Source organism: Ostrea edulis, chromosome 1 (genome assembly GCF_947568905.1).
Source record: "Ostrea edulis chromosome 1, xbOstEdul1.1, whole genome shotgun sequence".
NCBI classification, from domain to species: Eukaryota; Metazoa; Mollusca; class Bivalvia; order Ostreida; family Ostreidae; genus Ostrea; species Ostrea edulis.
In genome coordinates, this window is record NC_079164.1 from 5,441,884 (window position 1) to 5,451,417 (window position 9,534).

Sequence of the window (9,534 nt, forward strand, 5' to 3'; positions counted from 1 at the left end):
ACATTGTAGCTACCCGTTGCCTGATTGTTGTATGTTGATTGTTGTAAACATTGTAGCTACCCGTTGCCTGATTGTTGTATGTTGATTGTTTGTAAACATTGTAGCTACCCGTTGCCTGAGTGTTGTATGTTGATTGTTTGTAAACATTGTAGCTACCCATTGCCTGATTGTTGTATGTTGATTGTTTGTAAACATTGTAGCTACCCATTGCCTGAGTGTTGTATGTTGATTGTTTGTAAACATTGTAGCTACCCATTGCCTGATTGTTGTATGTTGATTGTTGTAGACATTGTAGCTACCCGTTGCCTGAGTGTTGTATGTTGATTGTTTGTAAACATTGTAGCTACCCATTGCCTGATTGTTGTATGTTGATTGTTGTAGACATTGTAGCTACCCGTTGCCTGATTGTTGTATGTTGATTGTTGTAGACATTGTAGCTACCCGTTGCCTGATTGTTGTATGTTGATTGTTGTATTTTAAGTCTGTGTTTATACTTTCATGTTTTATGTGAGGCCCAAAGGAAATTGATCGATTGATTGTATATTGCTTAACTTCCCTCTCGAGAATTTTTCTTTCATATGGAGACGTCACCATTGCCGGTGAAGGGTTGTAAAATTTAAGCCTATGCTCGGCGCTTATGGCTTTTGAGCAGGGAAGATTCTTTATCGTGCCACACCTGCTGTTACACGGGACCTCGGTTTTTGCGGTCTCATCCGAAGGACCGCACCATTTAGTCGTCTCTTATGACAAGCAAGGAGTACTGAAGACCTATTCTAACCCAGATCTCTACGAGAATCAAAGGAAAATAAAAGTTTTAAGTAGTTTCAATAGAATAAATCTCACAAATAACTAAATCACTAATATTATTTGTATTATTTATTTGGAAAACTAAAAGTAAATGAATTAATTGTTATGGTAATAACACTAAAGTATTTGAAATTCTTTCCTTCAAAGCTCTCTCTCTCTCTCTCTCTCTCTCTCTCTCTCTCTCTCTCTCTCTCTCTCTCTCTCTCTCTCTCTCTCTCTCTCTCCGTGTGTGTGTGTAAGGAAAACGTGGGAAATAAAGGATTTTTTTCTCTCTAAATGTGATTTGCAACTCTGCCACCAATAACCGTGTCCATTATTCTGCAATAATACCGATTACGTCATCAAAAGATAACCAGAACAGTGATATATATCAAACTTCTAACCCCCCAAAAATATATGGGTTTAAAATGTAACACTTTTTGAGACCATTCAGGTTTCACGTCTTGGACCTGATTTGACGTTGTTCATTGTCATAGAACAGTTCACGTCTTGGACCTGATTAGACGTTGTGCATTGTCATAGAACAGTTGTTAATGTTATGGTTTCTCCGCGATTCTACATAACGTTTTTACACTTCGTGTTTTGCTATTACAAAAATAAACTGGATAACTTCATTATCATAAGAATCAACCAATATTTGTTACAAATTTATGAATAACTGAAAGATGTTTTTAACAATCAACAAAAATCAATCGCCTGCGTTTCGAGATTGATACAAGTTTAAACAAAGATGGAGATGCAGAGACAAGTTGACCCTATATTGTTGGAGAATCCGATAAACTTGCCACATTAATGTAACCCATCAACACATGAAATATCTCTCCAAATCGTAGACCCTACCGGTTTACCTTCTTGTCAGCAGAACACATATATTCCGTTTCGAAAGCTGTCATGACGTCACGAAGTGACCTAATTCGTAGATGTATAGGGAAAAGATTAGCTGTATATACACATCAGTTTTCAGATCTATATTAATTACACTTAAGAAATTAGCTACTTGTAAAATTGTATATCTGAAATAAAACAAACATTTTTTGCTTATGAATAGTCAATAGCTATTTAGTAAATGAGAGATAGATAGATAGAGAGAGAGAGAGAGAGAGAGAGAGAGAGAGAGAGAGAGAGAGAGAGAGAGAGAGAGAGAGAGAGTATCCTTTATTCAACTTCAGTGAAAGGCAAAGGTATTGAACAGTGATCAATCTCATAACTCCTACATGTACATGTGTATAAGCAATACAAAATAGAGTTGGACAAACACGGACCCCTGGATACATCGGAGAGGTGGGATCAGGTGCCTAGGAGGAGTAACCATCCCCTGTCAATCGGTCACACCCGCCGTGATCCCTATATCTTCATAAGGTAAACAGAATTATCCGTAGTCAAAATCAGTGTGCCAAGAACGGCCTAACAATCGGTATGAAACGCGTCAGACAGCATTTGACCCAGTGATAGGTTGTATTGGCAAACTATATCGTTATAACGACCATTGAAGTTGTGAAATGCTGACTTTAAACGAGACTGTTGAAACGTCAGTATAACAGAAAAATCGTGCTATTTTTACAGTAATACTTCACACTTAAAATAAACTCATAGCAATCAGGAGGTAATTAGCAGCATGGTTCAGGAAACATGTAGTTTAATTCCCAATTAATCTTAATCACTGTATTTTCCATTTAAGCCCAACGTGCAAAATAACACGCTTATACATGTCTAGATCGACTCGTCTTCTGTACACAATGTCTGTCTGACAAATTGTCTTCATAAAATGTTGCTCTGCATCTTTATTACTTTTTTATTACTCTGCATTGCGGCTACTTCTTAGGAACAAGAACACAACAGGCTAGCAATGGAGTAACCAGACTGTATGTTTATATATTCTCATTTAGACGAAGGTATGAATGTATGACATGTCCTAATGATTCCATACCCGGGGGCCCTCCAATCAGCTGCAGGTTCCGCGGGCGATACTTAGCACTTCCGGTGTAGGAGAGTAGGAACATTCACAGAGAGACGCTCTCTTGTAGGAGTACCCTGGAGACTATGATACAACTATCTCCGTGCCCCTTCAGGGAATCAGGACCTGTATTATTGGATTACGTGGCTCCGGGATAGGAAACAAGAGATAAAAATAGTTACTAGTACACCTGGTGACTTCATCAACACCCATCAATCACCGCCTTCCAGTTAAATGATTTGTCCACTTGGTGAATTTTTAAGATACTATCGTTCCTATAACAGTGTGTCATTTTGCTTGGTGGAGCATGCGAATTTCACTCAGTGATCGGTCGTATGGTTTCAATAAAAGTGAGTTTGGAACGAGTCTATTCCATTCTTACAATGTGATTGGTCACCGAGAACAAAGGTAAACCCGGCGTCATTGAAAAATATGAGAAACCTCGCCCAAAAAATCCAGCAGAGTGGCAGATTGTTATTGGAACGATATTATTCGTACCTCTTTATAAGTGGTTGTTTTGGAAATAAGAGTAGCAGCCTTGCATGAAATCGGTTAATAGGGAAAGCATAAATTAGGCATCTATCTAGTAAATGTAGGGTGGTGGTAATAAAATCTGATAGGTAGAAAAATTTATACCGAAAATAAACATCTCCGGGAAGTGAACGCATTCGCTCGAATGATTAACTATGGGTATTCATCCATGAGTGATGTACCATTTAATACGTTTCCTCTACACTAATGAAATTATACGATGTTCTGAATCAGTTTGTATATCAAACATATCAATATTCATAAAATTTATGCAATTCGTCGCAAGAATGAGTATATATTGATAAAATTCCTCAAATTTCTGTCGGTTTTGGGAATCTTCAAATTAGCAACCCGGTCGGTTACTATGCTTTCTAAACTTGAAATAGCATTCCACCAGCAACTCATTGAATGTACAAATGTAGAAGCACCGAATCGTATTCGAATGATTTTCATAAATTCGCAATTAACCGATTTTACGCGGGAAATAAAAACCAACATCAAAAGACATTTTCTGAGTTTAGTAACGTTCTTCACCTGAAGGTGCCGACTAAATAATTCACTTCTCCTATGTAGCTGAATGAGAAATCTGTTACAGCAAAGTAGAGTATTCATAGGTCACCGATTTTTCAATGGTAAAGGATGTTGTAAGTGAATGGCTCGCCTTCAGCAGCAGCCCATCTCCCACGGTTTCTGCTACTGATACTTTCTAATACAAAGAGAATTTAATGAAGTCGGTGACGGGTGTGATTGTGTAACTGCATAATAATTCACACGCAACAGCATTTCGTGACGTCATCCGAAATGCCTGTAGAACAATCTAGCTAAAACGGGTAATGAATCGGTAAATCGCTGTTCGAATTTTTTTGCAGTGCATGAATATTTTCTCGATTTTCATGTTCAAATTATCCCGAAATAACCTTGTAAAGTGCACAGATCACCGGAGCCATACTTGCACTGATCAGAAATGAATTAACCCATTTCTGGAGACCAGCTATTTGCAACGCGATCGATAACGATACAAGGACAGCGATTGGCTTTTTACAGTTCCATCGTAATCAATGACGAGAGGCAGATCCGCAGTGGATTAGCAGTGTTGCATAGTGCAATTTAGATCGCTTAAAGCTTACAGTGTACTTTGGCGATAGAAAAAAAAATCGATTGTGCAAAAAATACAACACGACATGGGTAAAAAAAAAATCAAATGACATAATGCTAGACTGAATCTTAATGAACACAAAAGCACTTTATCAATACATGGCTACACACGTCAATATTTCAGTCTTAGGTCCACCTTTCTTCAAAACTAAGAGTGCACTTTACATTTTGTTATTTTTGAATCGATGAATGTTTAAACCTTGAACAGTATTGATATGGTCACGTTCGTTTATCTGTTTCCTGTTACATTTATTTATATCATTACTCTCCAGTGCATAAAAAACAACTATACTGTAATTAGAGTCACATAATGGATAACACTAAATACCCCAGTCCATTCATCTTAGTCCACACAGATCCCAAGATAAAGCATTGCCATCGGAAACATTTGCAGTGTATTGTGTGGATAAAGTACGTTTGTAATTCATTCTACATCCATTTTTTGTCTGATTACGATATCTCAAAATATTTCAACCAAAAGAAAAAAGAAAAAAAAAAAGCGCTAAATGTGTCGTGCAAAACATTTTGTTTTCAAAGCAGATACCCAACTCTTTGGACCATCCTGTGAAAGAAATCCATTTCAAAGATTTTGAATTATGTTCGGTTTTCTTTTTAAAACAGATATTTAGCAACATTTATTTTTGATGAGATGGAATTTCAAGGCAACTACTCCGCAACCGCTCACCTACTGACCTCGATTTCCGGAGTGGAGGAACACCACAAACCCGAGTATGGCATTATCCATGTTCAATCACAAGGTTTGTGCAAACAGATCCAATATAGCGTGCCCTTGAACAGAAGCTGAAGTTTGCTTTGTCTCGCGTACCTCATTGCCTTGGCATATTTGTACTCATTAATGCGCGACCGAATTTTACACCAGAAGATAAAATGAGTGATTGGCATTCCATACAAATCGTCTAAAATTCTGTGAAAAAGATGACCGAATTGTTTATCTAATATCGTCTAATTCTTGTCCTCTTGAACTACAATTTGGTTGGCCCATAAAGTAGTTTGGAATGCTTATAATTTTATCGCTGGAAATGGTTTCTTTTAAAATAGAAGTGTTCACTGTTGCATCCCGCAGAGAAAATAGCGAATAACGAATCAGTAAAGTATATAAAATTAACGAGAAATAACTAGACCGAATAATACCAAAATACAAATATATTCTCATTAAATATATACTCAGAACTGGGTGAATCTGCGAGTAGATTAAGTATAGTTTGTAAAAGCAAGAATAACGCAATAACTTACACACACACACACACAGAGAGAGAGAGAGAGAGAGAGAGAGAGAGAGAGAGAGAGAGAAGAAAAAATGATTGTAGGAGATAAATTCATGGCACAAGTCTTCCACGGATGACTAACATTAACCGAAATATTTCGGTTATGAAACATTACACGTGATTATTCAAGTAACCCACATAGTATTCTCCAACATCAAAAACTAACTGGAGGAATATAGAAATCTTTACTGTAATAGAATGTAATTTTGTACATCTTTACTGTAAGTTAGTGGCTTAAGAGGCTGGATTTCTCAATCCCGGCGGAGTCGCCAAACCTACCATCGTTCCAATAACAGCGCGTCACTTCGCCTGATCGAGCTGGCAAAATTCACTCACTGATTGTCCGCTTGATTTTGATAGAAGTGAGTTTGGATTAGATGACTACACTGTGCCATTCGTTCAATGCGATTGGTCACTGTGAACAAAAGTAAAACCCATTTCAACGAAGTCTACAAACATTTGCACGCTTGGCCAAGTGGAGTGACAAAAGCTGTTATTGGAACGTTAGTAGGATACGTGAAGTAAAGTCGGGGGTCTTTTGTGAATGCCCTTAAAACGGATGTTCCCTACCACGGTTGTCGTTGGCGTGAACTCGCTTGCTACGACCATAAGGACCTTACATAGGACAAAATTTGTGGCACTTCACCTAGAACTGGCGTCGTCTCCACACGAGTAAATATTGAATACCAACGGAAATCTCACGGAATACAAACGTGGTTAGGAGTTGTTTTGGATTTTATTTTTTTTGGAATTTTTTCGCCCTTTGGTTATTTTTTGTTTTCATCTTGTTTGTATGTTGGGGAATTTATATGCATATTGTTATTGTTATATGCATATTGTTATGCAAGACATTTTCCAAATGCCTATATCACATGAAAGCATATTTTGTAAACAACACTCATTTATTCTTGGAAAAGCGTTCTTAACATGAAATCCGTCATTTTATCTACATACCTACGGAGTCTGGGCATGTTTAACGGAATTCTATTTACCTCGATAGTAAACATGAAGATAGCAGTATTTACTCATTTACACGTAAACAGGGCGCATATCAAGTAGGGAACTTTTTAAAATTTGCACTAAAATGGCGCTAACGAAGGGTGCTTTCTTTATACTTGTATTGGCAAGATTTGCATGTGTACTGTAACCTTGAAAACTACTTTCTGAGGCCTTGACCTTTAGTTCAGGAGCTGGTGCACTGCACAATGATTATAAACAGAACATTTGGTGCCAGGCTCATTGAAAAAGCTTTTCAAGTCGAGAATTCTTGTTAAACCTTTCAAATCATATTGCAAAATTCTCTCAGGACGATTTTATTAAATAATTTATCCAAAGCTTTTAAACTAAATTTAATAACTGACATCACAGACAGCCTGTGTCGAATTTGGTAAGACACCGCACAAAGCGCAAACTATTTTTTGCTGTCCGATAAAAACTGCCGAGTAATAATATCGATCTCGATCAACCGTCCCACATTTTTCTTCATTCATAACCACAACAAATGGGCTTATCTGCCTCCTACCCGCTTTACAAGCACGGCTAGGACAACTGATCCGACCCCTGGCACAGCGCCAGATCTACACACTATGCAGCGAAAAGTATGTCAGGGTTAAGTCTCTCTTAATTTAGCAACACCCTACTGACACAATAGTGTAATGTCAATTTTTGTGATATTCATATGTGCCCTTACTTCAAGCTAAACCTACTTTAAACAATATACGTTTAAAACGCATACGATACTTTTTGTTCTTCACACATCGGACGAAAAATATTTGGCGTGACATACCATCATAGGATTGCACTAGCAAATATTCAAGCCATCTCATATCACGCCTGTATCCAAAGTCTTTGTCGACGATGACAACCATATTTAGTGTCTTGGTTTCGGTGGAAGTTTTTTTTGGCTTTCCATAACCGATCGGGACACTTCACGTCATGTTTCACACCGTTGACTTTCTCCCTGCGCTGAATGACAGCGTATTAATTTATAGGCCTGTGTGACCGCTTGCACTGGTCAAATTCTGTTTTATGTTGCAGACGAAGGTCACCAGGGCAAATCAAGGACACGCAGGTCACGTTTAGGGAGTGTTCACCAAAGTAACGCTTCTAACGGTTAAGGTATTCCGTATGAATATCTCATGTCTTATGTGCGAAACTCCAGCATCAGAGGGGGAAATGCCCTCCGCCTGGCACGAGTCCACCCTGTCGGTATTGCTAATTACTATTGATGTCTTGATAATAAGACAACCCAACAAAGTCTGTACGTTAGGAGGCATGGCCGTGCTCATATCTGATATTTCCACGTTTTCATGACCACAAGAACACCTTTTCTGCAAAACTTCCCCTCTGATTAATTTTTTTTTATAAAACTTGTAAAGGACGAAACTCTGTTATATTGGTTAGATCACCTCAGAGCATAGACATCAGAAAAAATTAATTTTCTATGACTATAATATTGGAGTGGTGTTTTAAAAATGGAGACAGCAATTTTTTATTTGCTATATTTGAATAAGTTTAGCGATATTTTTGAAAATTTATCAAAGTAAATACTTCAGAAACGTGATTTACTGTAGGAAGAACGTTTGACACGCTCAAGGTATTCAATGTATAACGAAAGGATAATGAACAATTTTGAATGATTTAAATCAAAATAAATATCTATTGTTAAATAATGATGATGGTGAAGTAAATCAACTTCACATGACTGGTAAATGATTAGAAGGTGACCTTTTATGCACTTGAAACTTTAAAAAAAAAAAAAAATCATCCCATGGGGATTCAGGATAGAATAGGTCCTCAATAACCCTTGTTTGTCGTAAGAGACGACTAAATGGTGCGGTCCTTCGGATGAGACCGCAAAAAAACACACCAAAACAACAAAAACAAAAACAAAAAAACCCCGAGGTACCGTGTCGCAGCAGGTGTGGCACGATACAGATCTAGCTGCAGACTTGTAGCTCTGTGAGAAAATACTGGGACAGATCAGGGAGCTACAGATCCACCCCTTATAAAAGCCTTCGATTTACGGCGCACAAAAAATGAGCACGGTTGAGGCATCATATTGTTGCATTCTTGTATTGCCATTTCATGAATTTAATAGGAAAAAATAACTAACATATTTTCCCACTATACATGTGTCGAAACATACCTTTGAAATATTCATCAAAGCCCAATACGATCCGAAAACTCCCATGCAGTTTCAAATGATTTCGTTTTTTGACGTAGCCATGTTACATGTAGGTAGCCAGTCAATTCGAACCATGTTCTGGTGCATCAAAATTGGTACCGTATAAGTTTTACATTATGACCCCTGGGTCGAGGCCTCTGCTGGTGGACTGTTAGTCCCCGAGGGTCTCTACAGCCCAGTAGCTAAGTACTTCGTTACTAGCTTGAAAATACGGATGTATATTTAATTGCTGTTATAAAATTTAGAAATTCATTTCAAAATTAAGGATTATCTCCCTCATGCATAGCTCTTATCCTTGGACGAATTTGGCTCCACTTGTTTGGCACGCTGTTTTTGACTATGTTTAGATCTAAAACTTCATAGTTATTTTCGGATTTCAAACATTTCGGTTGAGCATCACTGAAGAGACATTATTTGTCGAAATGCGCATCTGGTGCATCAAAATTGGTACCGTATAAGTTTTACATATCGCCGTTGGTATCTGTTCATAATAGTCGTTACAACTTATGTATTCGGTCTTCATTTATCATAAACACGAATACTTAATAAAATTAAAAGATATAGTTTATCTAAAGGTAGAATAAGCCCTTGGTTAATTAAAATGTTACATAAGC